Raw genomic sequence first — 8,147 nt, 5'->3', positions numbered from 1 at the left:
AGAGGAAGGGCAAAAAGGGGCAAGCAGTTTGTGTGTGTGTAGCTGGATCACCGTTTAACCTACTTAGACTGTGTTCATCTGAGATTGCCAGTGGCGGAGGGACTTGCAGCAATTGTGAAGGGCTAAGACCCCCAAAGCCATCTCATGGTGTTGTCACCCTCTCCAGGCCGTACTGAGCCTGGGGCAGTTGTTAATAGTGTCAGAGGCAGCTGTTAGTCTCTGTGGTCTGCAGGTCCCCCTCCAAGATAGTTTGATTATGTTCATTTCAAGATGTTAGTTTGTGTTTTGGTTTTTCCCCAATACCTGTCCCCTGTTCCAAAGGGATAACTCAGCCCTTTAGATTTCTTTGGGGTAGAAATTTTTTAAAAAATCATTCAAAGACAACCTCTTGAACTGTCTCTCATGAATTCCTGGGCTTACTCAAGAGATGATATCAGGTGTTCAAGATGCTGTTGAGCGAGGACAGCAAGGAGCGAGCAGGGTGAGGGGAGAGGAAGCTGAACCCTGCCCTGGCATCACCGTGGAGAAGGGTCAGGGTCACTAAGGGGCATGGCTGCGTGGGCATGTTGGACCCTGCACACCAGCTTTACCAGCCTGGGCCAAGCTTCCCAGGTCACAAGGAGCAGTAACATGACCCAACACAGAGGTCTGTGGGACAAGGGACAAGGGGGAGATCAGCATGACACGGTGAGAGGCCCTTGCATACCCTGCCTCCTGGGCTCCAAGAAGCAATTCTCCAGGACTCCTGAGCGACCATGGGGAGGGGGAGGTAGCCTCAGTAATGGAGGAGATTAAATCCCCTGGGGCCAGTCAGGATGGGGCTCTGAGTTAGATTTAGGTTGGTTTAAATTTTTTAAAAATAGGACCTCTTTTGCCCTCCAGGATTTGTGGAGGAAGATTCATCCCTCCAACTGCAGCCAGGACACTTATTGGCTGTTCCAGGTGCATCTGTGAGCCAGGTGAATGTGAGCCCAATGCAAGCGAGACCCTCCTTCCCTGGTCCCACAGGCAGCCTCGTCAGGTCCCTCAAAGGAAGAGCTGAGAATGTGGTTTTGGGGACCACCTTGGTTGACTGGCTTCTGGGTCCCCTTCACAAGGTCGTGGTGAATTGTCAGTTCCTTGATGTTGTGCCAGACCCCTATTAACTTCAGTAGGGAGGGCACCAGGTTCAAGAGACCGAAGAAGAGACCCCCAGCCAGCATACGAGACCAGGGGCGTTATTAGTGGGAAACTTACACATGGGGATGTTCCCATGGTGGCGCGCTGGGCAGAAGAACCACAGCCACTTGTGAAAAACATGCAGTTTACAGCATTTTCACTTCTCACCCTGCCCCTAACAGCCTCCACCTGGCAGCCTTCACTTAATCCAAAAGAAAGGGGCTTGATCCCCTGTACGGCCATGTCCCACTGGACAGCAGGGAAACTCGGACATTCTCATAGATAAGAAATTAATCTCCAGGTCGGCCACTCCCAGAATCTTTAGCTCAGACTTCTGAACTGCTTTCAGGTGCATCTGCTGTACAGGATCACTCTCAGGGTAGGCTTGAGTTATCACTCTCAGGTGTGTCTACCATACACTTGAACACATAAGCTCCCTGCGCCCTCACTGTGTCTAACCTGTCCGAGCAGTGCTCTCTGCCTCCAACTGCACCCACAGGTGCAGACCCCTGCCTGGGACCTTCCCTACATAGACATCCTATGTGCTACTCCTCCAAGAAAAAGTCAGTAAACTCTCTTTCTGTGTCCATTCTTCACACAAATTAGCACGGTAAGGAAAAAAGAGACAACTTGGGAGCAGAAATCCCAATGATCCAGTTTGGACCCCACCACAGTAGTTAAGACAAATCAGCTTCCGTCTCAGTTTTTCCACCCATAAAATGGGAGTAACAGCTGCCTCACATCAAAGGAAGTGCCATGTAAGTGGTAAAATGCTCTAAGGTTGTAAGGAGTTTTTAAAAGCAAGGGACCCTATTCATTTAGAGAAGTGAACCCGGAACTTCAGAGGGTGAGACTGTTTCCTCACTCTAGACATATGAGCCGGAGCTTTGGGCTCTAAGATCTCTGATTCACATAGGAATAAACACAGAATCCATTAAATAAGGTCTGTGTGCCTCTTAAGTCCACTCAGGTACTACAGTGGCTGCAGCAACGGGGTTATGACCTGGCTCAGCCTCCAACTCTCCAAGCTTTAGCAAGTCCCGATCTTTTGGGAAAGTGCACCCAATAAGGAAACAACTGACTTGGTTCCAGTCCTGATTCTTTCACTCACTGGGTGTCGTTTAACCTCAAGCAAGCTTTCTCAAGCGTGGAATCAAGAAAGTGGGGACAGAATGAAGACCATGAAGAGCACCTCCAACTCGAATTCCTCAGTCACCCCACCAGTGCAAAGGCAGGTGAAGACAGCACTGAAGATCCTCCTGCCTCATCCCGTTCCTGCCCACGAGTCCAGGAAGGGATGCAGAGCTGGGTAGAGCTAGTCGCTGACCTGCCCCTGGCCCCACAGGGCCTTTTAGGACCAGCAGCCCTTTCCACCCTGCACTGCCCTGGGCCTATAGGGCCAAGAGTACATGCACATGGAGAGATTGAGGAGGCTGGGAGCACAGGAGTACACAGCTGGCCCCCTCTGCCCAGGCCCACCCGGAGAGCCCCAGTGAGCTCACGTCTGCAGTAACCTCACTTCTCATAACTGCAACGGTGAGACACGCCTGGGAAGCCAAGCCCAGGTGAGAAGTGATGGCTGTCTCCTCAGGAATGTGCTGCCCAATTAACACTGCCTCCCAGATGGCTCCTGCGGAGGCTAGGACTACTCCCCCAGGGCGGTGCTGGCCAGCCTCCAGGCTGAGTCATTCGGTGAGCATTTATTGAGGGCCTACTATGCATCAGGCATAACAAGGAGGAATAAAAGCCACACTGGAGAGTACAGTCTGTCTGTCCCAGACACACTTTCGGAGACAGATTGTCAGAGAGCCTTAAGAGCTCTACTGGTGAAGCCCCCAGACCTCCATCAACCCAAAGCCCTCCCACTTCCTGACCACAGCTGCAAGCCCTTAACTTGTTTCCCTCTCTTTTCAAAGCACCCACAGTTCTCAATCTCCTTCTAGGCTCCTCTTCATCTTAAGCTGTATGAATCAGGCTGCTGCCTCCTCATTTTCCTGCTTCTGGGACAGTCTGAACCACCCACTGTCCATCTGCAGACATTAGGTTTATTGCTTCCTGTCCTTGGCAGGGTGTCCAAGAGAGGCCATAAAGTGAGGCAACACCCATGTGTCTAGAGGATGGGCTCTCACTAGAGGTGCTCTTCAGGTTAATTACCTATAGAGGCAGGTCCTCAGGCAGGAAAGCCTAACTTGGAAGATAGGCCTCAGTTAGGCAAGGGGCCTCCCTCTCAAAGGGCTTGTGCCCCGAGGGCTGAAGTTGGAAGAGGTTAGAAACCTCAGCATGGCCTGCATGGTATGTGGTCAAAGCAGTCATTCTTCTTATTATAAGATCCAGTCTTTTATCTTTACTAGCTCTGTATCTGCATGTTAGGATTGCATCCCACCAGGAAAAAGAGACACCCCAAAGACCAGGATTACATGATTTTGAGGGGCTATTTGTCTCATTTAATGAGAGCTCAGAGGTTAGGCAGTCAGGCTCTGACCATAGCTCCAATGCCATCAGGGGTCCAGGCTCCTTTTACCCTTCTACCCAGTCTCCCTTAGCACGTACTTCTTATCATCACAAGATGGCTGCCCCATCTCCAACATCAAGTTCAAATTCCAAGCAGGAAGATGAAGATCAAAGGATCAGTTGAGTCTCCATCCCTTTTAAGGAGCTTTCCTGGAAGTTCCACACAAGTTCTTACACCCCATCGGCCAGAACTGTGTCACACAGCCACCTCTATTTGCAAGAAATAGAGGCTGAGAAATGTGGTTTTAGTTGATCATTTGCTGCCACCAACAACATCAGATTTGGCTAAATGAGGAATAAAAACTGGTATAGAACTTGTAAGCAGAGAGATGTGTAGGAGCAAAGGGAAAACTGCCCCCTTTTCCTGTGAAGGGGCTCCCACTTGGTCACAAGTCAGACTCTCAACGACATAAGACAAGATGAGAGGGGGACCTCGTCCAGTTTTTATTTTGGGGACTCAGTGGTTTTTCTAAGTAGACACTGGACTGGTCAGAACCACAAAACTGACCAGTCTGCAAGGCTGAATTGAACAGCAGGGTTTTGGGGGTTTAGGTGTATGTTCTACCTTATGGTACCCACTTTATGGCATAAGAATACAGAAAGACAAAGACAAAGGAAAACAGGATTTCTGGGAGGAAAAAGGATCAGATAACATGAATATTCATTCAAAAAGTATACCAGAGTTGCCATACCCAAGACTAGTCACACAAATGCTTTTCTCCCATTAATCAAGATTTGGGAGAGAAAAAGGCAGTGATTTTTACCATTTGCTCAACCAGATTCCACAGAAAGAGAGATTGAAAGCCTGGCTGGTGAAAATTTCTTACCCTTCTACTGACTTGTGAGGTCCTGAGTTCTTTTCACGGAAGCTTCCAGAGGAGCTGAGCAGCATTGATGTACTGTTCACAGTGCCAAAACTGTAGGGGAAGTTTGCTGAAAACCAACTGAAAAAAGGCAGATTAATAGAAGAAAAGGCATACAAGTTTTATTCATATGCATGGAAGGGGAGTGGGGGAAGAGGGAATCATAGAGTGATTAGCTCAACCCTGCAATGCGGTATAAAATCTTATACACCCTCGATATGATTTGGATTTGTGTCCCTGCCCAAATCTCATGTTGAATTGATGGAGGGGCCTGGTGGGAAGTGATTGGATCATGGGGGCTGTTCTCATGATTGTGAGGGAGTTCTCACGAGATCTGATGGTTTAAAAGCATGTAGCACTTTCCCTTCACTCTCTCTCTCCTGCTTCGCTATGGTTAGGTGTGCTTGCTTTCCCTTCACCTTCTGCCATGATTCTAATCTCCTGAGGCCTCCTACCCATGCTTCCTGCACAGCCTGCAAAACTGTAAGTCAATTAAACCTCTATTCTTCATAATTACCAGTTTCAGGTAGTTCTTCATAGCAGCGTGAGAATGGATTAATACAGAAAACTGATGCCAGGAGTGGGGCATTGCTATAAAGATACCTGAAAATGTGGAATCAATTTTGGAACTGGGTAATGGGCACAGGTTGGAACAGTTTGGATGGCTCAGAAGAAGACAGGAAAATGTGGGAAAGTTTGGAACTTCCTAGAGACTTGTTGAATGGTTTTGACCAAGATGCTGATAGTGATATGGACAATGAAGTCCAGGCTGAGGTGGTCTCAGATGGAGATGAGGAACTTATTGGGAACTGGAGTAAAGGTCATTCTTGCTATGCTTTAGCAAACAGACTAACAGCATTTTGCCCCAGCCCTAGAGATCTGTGGCACTTTGAACTTGAGAGAGATGATTAAGGGTATCTGGTGGAAGACATTTGTAAGCAGCAAAGCATTCAAGAGGTGACCTGACCTGGCTGCTCCTAACAGTGTACAGTCATATGTGTTCACAAAGTGATGATCTGAAATCAGAACTTTTGTTTAAAAGGGAAGTAGCACATACACGTTTGGAAAATTTGCAGCCTGACCATGTGGTAGAAAAGAAAAACCTATTTTCTGGGAAGAAATTCAAGCTGGATGCCAGGCACGGTGGCTCATGCCTGTAATCCCAGCACTTTGGGAGGTTTAGGAGGGTGGATCACCTGAGGTCAGGAGTTCAAGACTACCCTGGACAACATGGCAAAACCCTATCTCTACTAATAATACAAAAATTAGCTGGACGTGGTGGTGGGCACCTGTAATCCCAGCTACTCAGGCGACTGAGACAGAAGAATTGCTTGAACCTGGGAGGCAGAGGTTGCAGTGAGCCGCGATTGCTCCACTGCACTCCAGCCTGGGCAACAAGAGTGAGAATCTGACTTGGTGAGGGCATGGGGGCTGGGAGGGAAAAAATTCAAGCCGGCTGCAGAAATCTACATAAGTAAAGAGGAGATGAATGTTAATAACCAAGACAATGGGGAAAATGTCTCCAGGGCATGTCAGAGATCTTTGTGGCAGCACCTCCCATCATAGGCATGGAGGCCTTGGAGGGAAAAATGGTCTTATGTGCCAGGCCCAGGGCCCCTGCTGCTCTGGGCAGCATCAGGATATGGCACCCTGCCTCCCAGTCACTCCAGCTCCAGCTGTGGCTAAAAGGGACCAAGGTACAGCTCAGGCTGTTGCTTCAGAGGGTTCAAGCCCCAAGTCTTGGTGGCTTCCATATGGTGTTGGGTCTGCAGGTGTGCAGAAGGCAAGAGCTGAGGCTTGGAAGCCTTCACCTAGATTTTAGAGGATGTATGGAAATGCCTGGATGTCCAGGCAGAAGTCTGCTGCATGGGCAAAGCACTCATGAAAAACCTCTACTAGGGCATTGCGAGGGGAAATATGGGGTTGGAGCCCCCACAGAGTCCCCACTGGGGCACTGCCTGGTGGAGCTGTGAGAAGAATGCCGCCATCCTCCAGACCCTAGAATAGTAGATCCACTGACAGCTTGCACTGTGCACCTGGAAAAGTAGTAGGCACTCAACACCAGCCCATGAAAGCAGCCAAAGGGGCTGTACCCCGCAGAGCCATAAGGGCAGAGCTGTCCAAAGCCTTAGGAGCCCACCACTTGTATCAGCATGCTCTGAACGTGACACATGGAGTCAAAGGAGATTATTTTGGAGCTTTAAAATTTGGCTGGGTGTGGTAGCTCACACCTGTAATCCTAGCACTTTGGGAGGCTGAGACATAAGGATTGCTTGAGGCCAGGAGTTTGAGACCAGCCTGGGTAACATGGCAAAACACCATCTCTACCAAAAAAGAAAAAAAATACACACATACAAATTAGCCAGGCATGGTGGTACATTCCTGTAGTCCCAGCTACTTGGGAGGCTGAGGAGGGAGGGTGGTTTGAGCCCAGGAGACAGAGGATGCAGTGAGCTGAGATCATAACCCTGCACTCCAGCCTGGGCAATGGAGACAGACCCTGTCTCAAAAAAATAAAAAGATTTAATGACTGCCCTATTGTGTTTCAAACTTGCATGAGGCTTGTAGCCCCTTTGTTTTGGCCAATTTCTCCCATTTGGAATGGGAGCATTTATTCAATGCCAGTACCTCCATTGTATCTTGCAAGTAACTAAATTATTTTTGAATTTACAGGCTCATAGGCAGAAGTCTCAAATGAGACTTTGTCAGAGGCATCTGAACCAGAACAACTCCATCTTGAATAGGAGCTGGGTACAATGAAGCTGAAACCTACTGGGTTGCATTCCCAGACAGTTAAGGCATTCTAAGTCACAGGATGAGATGGGAGGTCAGCACAAGATACAGGTCATAAAGACCTTGCTGATATAACAGGCTTCAGGAAAGAAGCCAGCTAAATCATACCAAAACCAAAATGGCCACAAGAGTGACCTCTGGTCGTCCTTACTGCTACACTCCCACCAGTGCCATGATAGTTTACAAATGCCATGGCAATGTCAGGAAGTTACCCTATATGGTCTAAAAAGGGGAAACATGAATAATCCACCCCTTGTTCAGCATATCATCAAGAAATAACCATAAAAATGGGCAATCAGCAGCCCTCGTGGCTGCCCTGTCTATGAAGTAGCCATTCTTTTATTCCTTTACTTTCCTAATAAACTTGCTTTCACTTTGCACTGCAGACTCACCCTGAATTCTTTCTTGAGCGAGATCCAAGAACCCTCTCTTGGGGTCTGGATCGGGACGGACCCCTTTCCTGTAACAACTTTGGACTTGGACTTTTCAGTTAATGCTGGGATGAGTTAAGACTTTGGGGGACTGCTGAGAAGGGATAATTGTATTTTGCAATGTGAGAAAGACATGAGATTTGGGAGGGGTCAGAGTAGAATGATATGGCTCGGATTTGTATCCCTGCCCAAATCTCATGTTGAATTGGAGGAGGGGACTCATGGGAGGTGATTGGATCATGGGGGCTGTTCTCGTGATAGTGAGTGAGTTCTCACAAGATCTGATGGTTTAGAAGTGTGTGGCACTTTTCCCTTCACTCTCTGCAGCTCTGCCATGCTAAGATGTGTTTGCTTCCCATGTACCTTCTGCCATGATTGTAAGTTTCCTGAG

Source organism: Macaca nemestrina, chromosome 10 (genome assembly GCF_043159975.1).
Source record: "Macaca nemestrina isolate mMacNem1 chromosome 10, mMacNem.hap1, whole genome shotgun sequence".
NCBI lineage: Eukaryota > Metazoa > Chordata > Mammalia > Primates > Cercopithecidae > Macaca > Macaca nemestrina.
The sequence above is the reverse complement of the archived record's forward strand: the minus strand, read 5'-3'. Positions refer to the sequence as shown.